Raw genomic sequence first — 10,000 nt, 5'->3', positions numbered from 1 at the left:
TGCAAGCCCTGCTGCTGTCAGTCCAGCTGCTGCAAGCCCTGCTGCTGTCAGTCCAGTTGTTGTGGGCCTGTGTGCTGCCAGTGTAAGATCTGAGTGGCTGACCACAGACTCCAAGTGACTCCAGCACATTCTGGATCAAGGGCAAGCACACAGTGCTTTATGCCAAAGCCTCACCTTCCAGATCTGAACTCATCCTTCTGAGAAATGAAAACTACACTGCAGGCCATGGCTGTGGCTTCCCAGATGCTGAAGCCCTCCTCTTGTCTGTCACCCCATTCTCAATTCCCATGACCCATTTGCTTTGGAAAAGATGCCTGTCTCTATCTCCACATATGGCATAGGAGTTAACTGAATTTGTTCAATTCCCAGGCTAATCACTGGTACCCTCCTACAATTGCCACCCCTCCCGCCATCCCTGTACCCAGCCTGTGCTTATCTGCCAGATCGAAGCACACTCACAAACAAACAAACAAACAAATCTTAACTCTTGTGCTTAAACTCTATGTTTAAAATACCTTTTAATAAATCATGACTCAATTTTAAGAAGCCTACATTCACATTCTTTTGTGTGTGTGTGTGTGTGTGTGTGTGTTTTAAATCTTTATGTGTGCCTGTTTGTGTGTGACTGCATGTATATGGACCACAGAAGGTGTGTGGTGGACAGAAGACAGCCTCAGATGTTGGTCCTTATTTTCTGTCTTATTTGACACAAAGTCTCATGTGTGTTTATGTATGCCAGGCTTGACAGCCCATAAGATTTTGAGGATTCTCATGTTTCCACCTCACATCTTGCCATAGGAAGAACTTAGATCACAGATGCTCGCTGCTGTTAAGGCCTAGGTAAAGTGTTGGGGCCTAGGTAACTATTACCTGGCTAGCCTGCCATTATAAGGAAACTTTCTCATGTTTCTGCTGTTACTAGGAACCTTTCTAATGCCAAGTTGATTGCATATTCTGTTATGTTCTGTGTCCTTGGAAACCAATCAGGATAGAAGTCAGTAGAACTGCTTTGTATACTTACCCATAATAAGCCTGGACCCGAACCAGCCACCCAGCAGCAATTCCTGCACCCGTGTATAAGCTTTTACAGTATAAGCTGTCCCTGGGATGAGCCCTAACATAAGAGATATAAGAAACTATTTGGAATGAGACTTCCTTTTTTGAGTAGTGGTAGAGTAAAGTTTAAGTTCCCAAGACCTCCCTGGGAACTCATATCCCACTTGGCAGAAAGTGACATGTATATGGGTAACTGACATCCTGGTTGGCAAGTTAAAACATGAACGTTAAACAAGTCCCATTCTGGTAGACAAGTTAAGACATCAACATTAGACAAGGCAGGTCTCCTGCCACAGCCGAATACCCCAACCAATGGGAGCAGGATAAGTGTACAACAAAGACGTGCTTCTGAGGAAATCTCCCATATCCCTAAAGCCTGATTGGTGGGATGAAATAATTTGACACAGATATTTGTAGATCTCAGGCTTTAAAATCCCCGTGGAACCTTAACTTAGGGTCATAGCTCAGTTCCCAAATCTGGACCACAGCCCTGATCGACCAGTCCTGTGGTGTATACTCAATAGACTATTCCTGTCTGGCTGAGATGTTTCCATGTGGTTTGTGAAGCAACTCCTGGACCCCAACAACTACCATATCTTGCTTTATATGGACTCTAAGGATTCAGATTCAGGTTCTCATCCTTGCACAGCAAGTGCTTTGCACGCTGAGCCATCTCCCTTGCCTGTGGGTGCACTTTCTTTTCCTATGTGCCTACTGTCTTAGTCAGAGTTTCTATTCCTGCACAAAATATCTTAACCAAGAAGCAAGTTGGGGAGGAAAGAGTTTATTCAGCTTACACTTCCACATTGCTGGTCATCACCAAAGGAAGTCAGGACTGAAACTCACACAGGACAGGAACTTGGAGGCAAGAGCTGATGCAGAGGCCATGGAGGGATGTTACTTACTGGCTTGTTTCCCCTGGCTTGCTTATCTTGACTTCTTGTAGAACCCAGGACTACCTGCCCAGAGTATCACCCACAAGGATCACTAATTGAGAAAATGTCTTACAGCTGGATCTCATAGAGGCATTTTCTCAAGGGAGGCTCCTTTCTCTGTAATAACTCCAACTTGTGTCAAGTTGACACGCAAACCCAGCCAGTACAACTGTCTTTCTATTTTTAACAAAACCCTGACTCTGCTTTGAAGTAGAAATTTCTGGTTTCTTTGGGAACTCAGTTATGTCATATGATGCATTTGCTGGGGCAGACAGGTGAAAAAATGCTTTGCTAAAGCAAACACAGGTGAAAGGGTGTTTAGCTGAGAAGATGTTTTGCTGAAGCAGATGCATGAGAGGACATGTAATATTTAGAAAGAACAGATATGACCCCATACAAAGCGAGAGGAGGCTTGCTCTGCCCTCAGGAGCACACTGCTGATTAAGGGCACTCTTAGTTAAAAGTGGAAGAGGGATGGAGAGGTGGCTTGGTGGATAAGAGCACCAACTGCTCTTCCAGAAGACATGGGTTCAATTCACAGCACCTACATGGGGTCCACAATTGTCTGTAACTCCACTCCCAGGGCATTCAAAGATTTCTTCTGTCCTCTTCAGGTACCAGACATACACATGGTGCACAGACATGCATGACAATCACCCATCCACATTAAAACAAACAATACAATAAAAAAAATTAAATGGAAGAGGTATCCACCCCAACAGATGCACAAATCTCAACACAGAAACACAAACAATACAAAACACAAGGCCACATGACTCTTCTCGCAGTTCGTAATCCTTTAGAAAACAGGCCCAATGATACCAAAGTGGTCAGAGTGCCAGGTGTCCTGGCTAGTTTTATGTCAACTTGACATAAGCTAGCCATTTAAGGAGGCAACTTTAATTGAGAAAATGCTTCCCTAAGATCCAGCTGTAGGGCATTTTCTTAAGGACTGATTGACTTATTGATTAGTCCCCATCCACTATTCAGCAATGCTCAGCACTGAGAACCAGACTAGCATATGCCAGCTTCCACTTCACCTATGTCCTACCCTACCTACACTGGGCACAACCTGGCATCTCTGCACTGCCTGCAGGAGCTTCAGCCCATCTCCTAAACCATCATCTCCTCCCCTTCTTTGGCTCAGAGTCGGATGCTTGCAGTCCTTCATGTGTGCTGGTAAAGGATCTGCCTCAGGACTTCTGCACTTGCTGTTCCCTTAGAACTCTTCCTGCCAGGTCAGATGGCCTCCCCTCAGATGGCCTCTCCCCGCACCTGATAGTTTTCTCAGCATGTCAGAGCAGGCAAGTCTCATCTGTGTGGTAATTTCCTTATTACCAGACTGCCTCTGGCAGATCCCCAAGAGAGTTAGCTGCTTCAAGAGATTATGAGGGAAACTGAGGCTAGGTCTTTCCTGGCAAAAGGAATGGCAAATGCAAGGGCCCTGACTTGCTAGGGACACTGCTCACACCCACACACAGCTGCCAGGCTAGGGCCTCCAGGAATCACCAGGCTGTGCGGTTTGAATACAGAGAACCATCACAGGCAACTGGAAGAGCTCAGGGCAGCCAGCCAGTGGATGCATGCATTGGCGGGAAAGAGAAAGGGTGAGGATTCTCAGAGCATAGAGTTTGCCCAGGGCGGGAAGGTCAGGTGGGCACCTGGTCACCTAAATACCAGGGGCAGCTGTGTGGCTGTGAGTTCCACATCACGCTAGCTGAGATGCTCGGGCAATGCCATGTGTCTCTTGAGCCTTGGTCCCCTAACAGTGTGTGAGGATAGACCAGTCTTTTCTGGAAAACGTGGGGCCATGGGAGAGGGCGATAGAGGTGTGGCTTGGAAGGCAAGTGATCATCTGCAGAGATCTGGTGTTTGTTGTGATAGTCATTGGTCGCTGTGATGGTCAGCTCTGGTGGACTGCTGTAGTGTTCACTGTGATGGTCCCTCTAGTGGTCAGCTGAGTAGTCAGCTGGGGTGGTCACTATCACTATTGCGATCACTTGTAATGGTCAGCTATAGCAGTCACTATTGAAGTAAGTTGGTACTGATCACTGTGGTGGTCAGCATAGTGGTCACTGTTGTGGTCAGTTGTAGAGTTCACTTTGATCATCAATGACAGTGGTCACTGTGGTCATTTATGAGGATCACTATGATGGTCAATGTACTGGCTATTTTATGTCAGCACCCCACTATCTTTGTACCAACTTCAGTCCTAGTTAGGTTACCATTGCTGGGATGAAATGCCATGACCCAACTGGGGGTGGGGGTGGGGGGCACTATTTGGCTTACAGTTCCACTTCACTGTTCAGCATCAGGACAGGAACTCAGTTAGGGCAGGAACCTAAAGGTGGGAGCTGATGTGTTTGCCATAGAGGTGTGCTGCTTACTGGCTCATTCCTCCTGGCTTGCTCTGTTGTGGGTATCCACCAGAGAAGACTGATCATACATGGGTTTGAGCCATGAGAAAATCTGTATTGTCAGTCAGCAACTACAGTGAGTGTTCAGGGTCCCAGTGTAGTCCCGAACCTTTCTCGGGGTGAGCTTTTAAGCACAAAAACTATTTTCTGGGTTGACATAGTTCATTTAAAAACAGTCAGAACCAGAACTACAGAAGCCAAAAAGGAAGATTGGTACTTGATTTGGGACTTTCCCAGAACTATGGACCTTGATGGATAAGTCTTGGTTTTCATTTTGGCAGGTGGTGCTGTCTTCATGCTCAGTTTTAAAGCCTGAATCATACTTTAACTAAGGAGTCTGTTATGCTAAGGAAGGCCTGGGGTCCTACTAAGGCCTGGGGTCTATTGTACCTCATCCTGCTTCCTTATAGAACCCAGAACCACCAGCCCAGGGATGGCACCACCCAAAAAGGATTGAGCCCTTCTTTGTTATTCACTAATTTTAAAAATGCCCTACAGGTTTGTCTACAACCTCATCAAGTAGAGGCATTTCCTTAACTGATGGTCCCTCCTCTCAGATGTCATTAGCTTGTGTCAAGTTGGCATAAAACTAACCAACACACTACTTCTGCTCTGGTCAGTGTTTCATTTATTTATTTATTTATCTATTTATTTATTTTATGTATATGAGTATACTGTAGCCATACAGATGGCTGTGAGTCATCATGTGGTTTCTGGGAATTGAACTCAGGACCTCTGCTTGTTCCGACCCCCATTGTTCCAGCTTAAAGTATTCTGGTCAGTGTTCTATTGCTGTAAGAGACACCATGACTACAGCAACTCTTAAAAAGGAAAACATTTCATTGAGGTTCGCTTACAGTTTAAGAGGTTTAACCCACTGTCATTATGCTGGGGAGTATGGTGGCATATAGGCAGACATGGTGCTGGAGACACAGGTTCTACATCTGAATCTGCAGACAGCAAGGGGAACCACTGGGCCTGGCTTGGCTTTTGAAACTTGAAACCCCAACCCCAGTGACACACTTCCTCCAGCAAGACCACACCTCCTAATCCCTCTCAAGTAATGTCATTCCATGACAACTAAGCATTTAAACATATAACTCTCTAGAGGCCAGTCTTATTCCAACCAACACAATGACTAAAAACAAGTTGGGAGAGAAAGGCTGGTGGTCCTTGGTTGGTAGCCCTGGGTTCTATAAGAAAGCATTCTGAGCAAGCCAGTAATCAGCACCCATCCAGGGCGTCTGCATCAGCTCCTTCATCCAGGTTACTACCCTGAGTTCCTGACCTGACTTCCTTCAGTTATAGACTATGATGTGAGTCTAAGCCAGACAAACCCTTCCCTCTGCATCTTGTTTTTGGTCATGGTGTTTCAACAAAGCAATAGTAACCCTAACTAAGACACCAGGCAAAGATCTTTTTAAAAAATTATTTTGTTAAAGACTGATTTTTTTAAACTGATGGATGACCCTCAAAGAATATACAAATAAGCAGTTGAACAAATTCAGGAAGACAATTTATGATATGAATGAAGAATTCAGCAGAGAGAATTTCTAAAAAAAAAAAAAACAAATAGAAAGATTAGAAATGAAAGATGAATAAACCAGAAGAAATATCAGCTGACAGCTCATTTAGTAGACAACATGGAGAAGACTATAGAGGCTTGAGGAGTGGGTCAACGGTTATTAAAAGCATAGAGCAAGAAAGAAAAATGCAACGTCAGCGAGAAGGCTCAGTAGGTATAGGTGATTGCCACAAAACCTGAAGATCTGAATTTGACTCCCACAACTTGTCCTCTGATCTCCATGTAAACTCCATAGCACCCATGTACACAAGCATGCATGTGTGCATACACATAGTCACAAATAAATAAAAGTAAAAAAATAATAAAAATGAGAAATTGTAATAAAAACTTGCAGGACCTATAGGATATGGATCAAGAAGGCAAACTTAAGACTAGTGGGTATAGACAAAGGCATGCAGGAATGGTGCAAAGGCAAATCAGTCATTTGACAGTGTGAAATGTTCCAAAACCTGGGCAGTATATGAACATATCAGTACTGGAGGCATTTAAAATCTCAAGTAGACATGGCCAAAAAAAGGGATCTCTTTCCCATGATAGAGTTAAGCTGTCCAGTGCACAGAACAAAGGGAAGTATTGAAAGTTCCAAGAGGAAAGCATCACATTGCTTACAAAGGCAAACCCACCGAGTAATAACACATTTGTTGGCAGAAACTCTAATAACCATTCTGGCACAAAATAATGTATTTCAAACCCAGCAAGAAAATAACTGCCAATAAGGTCTACTATACCCAACAAAGCTATTCTGCAGAACTTACAGAGAAATAGTGCTCTTCTAAGATATGCATAAACTTAAAAAAAAAAGTGTGTCCATAGCCAGCTTTCTAGGAGAGACATAAAGGAATCCCACATAGGGAAGAGAGAAACAGTCCTGAGAGCTCAGGGAAGACTAGATTATACTAGAGAACGCAGAGATGAAATGGGGGTAGGGCAGAGATGACATCATGGTCAAGAGCATGTTCTGCTCTGCAGAGCACCAGAACCTAGTTCCCAGCACCCACATCAGGTGTCCTGTAACTGCAGCTCCAGAGCATGTTCTGCTCTGCAGAGCACCAGAACCTAGTTCCCAGCACCCACATCAGGTGTCCTGTAACTGCAGCTCCAGGGAATCCAAACCCTTAAATCCCTCTTCTGGCTTCTGTGAAAATTTCACACACATGCGATATATATATGTATATGTATATGTATATGTATATGTATATATATATATATATATATATATATATATATACATATATGTATATATATATGCCTGTAAGCAAATCTGTGAGGCCTTTTCCTGATGAACATGTGAGTGTACCACCCCTGGGCAACTAATCCTGGGTTGTATAAGAAAGCAAGATGAGGGGCTGGAGAGAGGGTTCAACAGTTAAGAGAACTGACTTCTCTTCATGAGGACTCAGGTTTGATTCCCAGAATCTATATAGTAGCCACAACTGTCTATAACTACAGTTGCAGAAGAGTCATCCTCTTCTGGTCTCTGCATGCCATGCACACTTGTGGTACACAGACTTACATGCAGGCAAAACACTCATACACATAAAATAAAAATAAATCTTTCAAAAAATTAAATTGCTGAAAACATACTCTCTGGCAATCAGGACGCACAATGCAGAGAGAGAGAGAGAGAGAGAGAGAGAGAGAGAGAGAGAGAGAGAGAGAGAGAGAAGAAGAAGAAGAAGAAGAAGAAGAAGAAGAAGAAGAAGAANAGAGAGAGAGAGAGAGAGAGAGAGAGAGAGAGAGAGAGAGAGAGAGAGAGATAGAGAGAGAGAAGAAGAAGAAGAAGAAGAAGAAGAAGAAGAAGAAGAAGAAGAAGAAGAAGAAGAAGAAGAAGAAGAAGAAGAGAGGAGGAAGAGGAAGAAGAAGAGGAAGAGGAAGAGGAAGAGGAAGAGGAAGAGGAAGAGGAAGAGGAAGAGGAAGAGGAAGAGGAAGGAAGGTAGTAAGGAAACTGGAAAGGAATCTAGGAAGGAAGGAAGCTTAGCAAGCCAAGGAGAGCAAGCAGGCTACATTTCACGGTCTGCTCCTCCCCACCATAAGTTACCTTTGGTCAGAATTTTATCACAGAAACCAAACCAGGACAAGACATTTTAAAAATCATATACCACAGGCCAGCAAGATGTCTTAGTGGGTAAGGGCATTCCCTGCCAAGTTTAGTGACCTGAGTTTGATCCCTGAGACCCACATGGTGGAAGGAGAGAACCGACTCCTTCAAGTTATCCTTTGACTACCCGGTGTGTGCCTTGGCACATGTGCAATAATTTTTAAGTAATAATGGAGACTATAAGGTTAGACTCTGCAAGTAAAAATGTTGATAAACAGCTGGGCATGGTGGCGCATGCCTTTAATCCCAGCACTCGGGAGGCAGAGGCAGGCGGATTTCTGAGTTCAAGGTCAGCCTGGTCTACAAAGTGAGTTCCAGGACAGCCAGGGCTATACAGAGAAACCCTGTCTCAAAAAAAAAAAAAGTGTTGATAAGCTGAAATGTTACATCAATCATGTGAAACATTTAAGATTTCCCTAGACCTGAAAAGAACTAGAACTTTTCTTACATTTTTATTTTTTATTTGCACACACACATGCACACACATTTGTCTTTCTGTGTACCACATGCATGCCTATGCCCCGGAAGTCAGAAGAGAGCATCAGGTCCCCTGGAACAGGAGTTACAGTATGCTGTGAACCACCATGTTTGTGCTGGGAACTGAATCTAGGGCCTCTGGAAAAGCTGCCAGTGTTCTTGATTCCCTAAACCAACATTCCAGCTCCCAAACTAGAGTTTTAAATAGCAATACAAAAGGCCAAAATAAAAATTTAAGAACACCCTCTTAAAAATCCAACCAATGGGGGGGGAGGGCGCGGGGAAGCCAACCGATGATGATCAAGAGGAAAGCCAAGCACTCTATTTTCTCAATAGAGAATAGATTCCTGCAGCTGTGTCACTTAAATCTGTGATCACTTGGTCAAAAATTACAGCAGGGTAAAAAACTATGATGGGGTGGGTTTTCAGATCATTCAAGAAAATAATATTGTCTTCTAGATTTGCTGATGTTTCCATTGTCAATCTCTTCCAAACCCTAATTTTTTATGATTGCTTTTATGATTCTAATTATTAAGTATGTCACAGGCACACCTTTCTGATTTGAGTATTAGCCCCCCAAATCCCAGAAACATAGATTAAAAAAAAAAAAATGTGGCTAATCAGAAGATGAGACCGGATTCAATTTAAGCAGGTTTACTCAGAGTAACATGTGACTTAGCACCCCCTGGTGGTGGACTGCACAAAACCTCAGATGACGAGAAACTTGAGAAGGACAAAGACTTAAGCCCTAAGACCTCCGGACTGAGTCCCTCCACCCTCTGTGACACAGGTAAACGCACTACTCCACACTACTAAAACACTAGCCCTAGGCATAATATGAAGCATGTCCTCAAAACCCTCGGACTCAGATTGCTGGAGTCCACAGCTGTTTCAGGGACGAGCTCATAAGGAAAGTTCTAGAACTCCTGTACTGAGAGTCTCTGGTGAGACCCCTAAGTGTTCAGTCAGATCAAAAAGTGGAGCCTATGAAATGGTGCATATGCCCAGGCTCTCCTCAGTTGCTGGGATTCCAAACACTAGTCACCCCGCCTTCCTTCCTTTCTCCCTTTTGAGAGACTGTGGTTCTCTATCTCTATTCCTAGGTTCCTCCTACAGAGAAGTTATGTCATAAGCCGGATGGCAAGGAAGCATTCTTCCAGCTTGGAACCTACCAGAAGTTTCATCCAAGGAGTAGCTTCCAGCATTGCCTTCTTCCTCTCCCACAGCCTGAGACGATGGATGGCAGAGAATTGAGGCAAGGTGGAACCTACGCACACTAAGCCTTTCCCTGCCTCAGGTTCTTTGCCTGCTGTTGCCTGCTTGTGGAATATCTAACCAGACTAGTAGAACCACCTATTCAAAGACTTCTTTCCTGCTCTCTCTCTCTCTCTCTCTCTCTCTCTCTCTCTCTCTCTCTCTCTCTCTCTCTCTC

Source organism: Mus pahari, chromosome 1, assembly GCF_900095145.1.
Source record: "Mus pahari chromosome 1, PAHARI_EIJ_v1.1, whole genome shotgun sequence".
NCBI classification, from domain to species: domain Eukaryota; kingdom Metazoa; phylum Chordata; class Mammalia; order Rodentia; family Muridae; genus Mus; species Mus pahari.
This window is presented reverse-complemented; position numbering follows the sequence as displayed.